Here is a 1,780-nt window from a genome sequence, read left to right as displayed (position 1 = left end):
AATTCAATTGAATGAGAAGCGATCTACCAATTTTAGTTAAATACAAAAAGATTTGTCTTATTAAAAAAAAAAAAAAAAACATGCAAATCATGGTAGTATGTAACTGACCCACTACCCCTTGCCCCTTGTCATATCCCTAATTCTTTAATTATATTTTTAACAATTATATTTTCCATCTCACATCAAAAACATGCAAGTCTATTTTTTTTTTTAAAGCTAATTATTTACATTGAATATTAATATCACTTTAGAAAGCCTCTCGGCTTAATCAGTTGTACAAAGAATACAAAGAAAACATGAATATATCATTTGAAAGATCAAACAATCATTGTAGATAAAATAAATGCTTTTAACTCTGCTTTCGTACAACTTTCTTGGAAAAATGAATTAATAAATTTTGTAACTGCTGAGTGCCTTAGCTTTTGCATTTACTTCAATGTCTTTTACAGTGACTACTGAGTGCCTTTGGTTTTGATCAAAAGGGAAACAGTTATTGAGGAACAAATGTGTATGAAAACCAACCAAATCAAGTACACAGAAAATGTGATCTCCAAAACAACTATGTGACAGGTACTTTCAATTTCATTGCCTAGCTTTTGCATCTGTCATTTGGAAGATCCTCAGGGCACTACAAATAATGATATATACTTCCAGCCAAAATTATGAAAGAGTAATTTAAAGATTAAAAGATATCCTACAGCGAAAATCTACCACGATGACGCTAGACAAAATATTTCTTAGATCTGACTCTCACTGCGGAGGTGAAGGACAAGTTCCAGAATGATATCCTTCTGAATGTCGTACTCAGCAAGCATCTTCCCATCTTCCAGTCTTCCAATTTGAATGCTTAACAGATATCTGCATTCCACCATGGAGCTGAAGGATGAGGAATAGATTAGATTCCTTCTTAATGCTGTAATGAGCAATTGTCCTCCCATCTTCTAGCTTCTTTCCAACAAAAAACAAATTCTGCTGATCCGTAGGAATACCCTGCTTTTCTTGAATCTTTGTCTTCAAATTGTCAATTGTATCTGAGCTCTCACAAAGAGTAATTATTTTACCAGTCAAAGTTTTCACAAAGATCTGCACACCTCCATGAAGGCAGAGAACCAGTTGAAGAGTGGAATCTTTCTGGATGTTATAATCAGACAGCGACCTTTGATCATGTAATATCTTGCAAGAAAATATTTGTCTTGGTTGATCTGTAGGAATTCCCTCTTTTTCTTAAATCTCTGCCTTAATCTCGCCAGTGGTGTGAGAAGGTTGATTACTCTGTCGCTCAAAGCCTTGACAAAGATTTGCATCCCTCTCATCAGATGAACAGGGGATTCTCTTTTAAAATTGTAATTGCTGATTATTGTTGGGTGATGTGACGCGCTCCCCTGCCCACAGGTAAAGAATCTCCCCCTCGACGCGCATACCAGGTGCTTATGCGGGTCGGGAAGGCACCGGGGAGATTTGAACCCATGACCAGGCCAAAACTAGGCTCTGATACCAATTGAAAGGATTAAACAGAGAATGAAAATGTTGCAATAAGAAGAAATACACAACACCATATTTATCCTGGTTCACAACAATAGTGGCTACGTCCAGACTGCAAACTTTTTCTTATTAATTCAATACTCTGCAGTCTGGACGTAGCCACTATTGTGGTGAACCAGGATAAATCTGGTGTTGTGTATTTCTTCTTATTGCAACATTTTCATTCTCTGTTTAATCCTTTCAATTCTGTTGCCATCTTGCAATTGATTTCCAGCAAATATCAATCTCTGTTTATTAG

General features: G+C 36.1%; 1 pseudogene; it reads right to left on the bottom strand.

Moving 5' to 3' along the window:
* Window positions 1–737: 737 nt before the first annotated feature.
* LOC149572865 (polyubiquitin-like) overlaps window positions 738–1,780 on the bottom strand; it is a 34,901-nt pseudogene continuing 33,858 nt past the window's right edge.

This window comes from Cupressus sempervirens, chromosome 2, assembly GCF_028749045.1.
Source record: "Cupressus sempervirens isolate cs-2001-9-10 chromosome 2, ASM2874904v1, whole genome shotgun sequence".
NCBI lineage: Eukaryota > Viridiplantae > Streptophyta > Pinopsida > Cupressales > Cupressaceae > Cupressus > Cupressus sempervirens.
The sequence above is the reverse complement of the archived record's forward strand: the minus strand, read 5'-3'. Positions and strand labels throughout refer to the sequence as shown.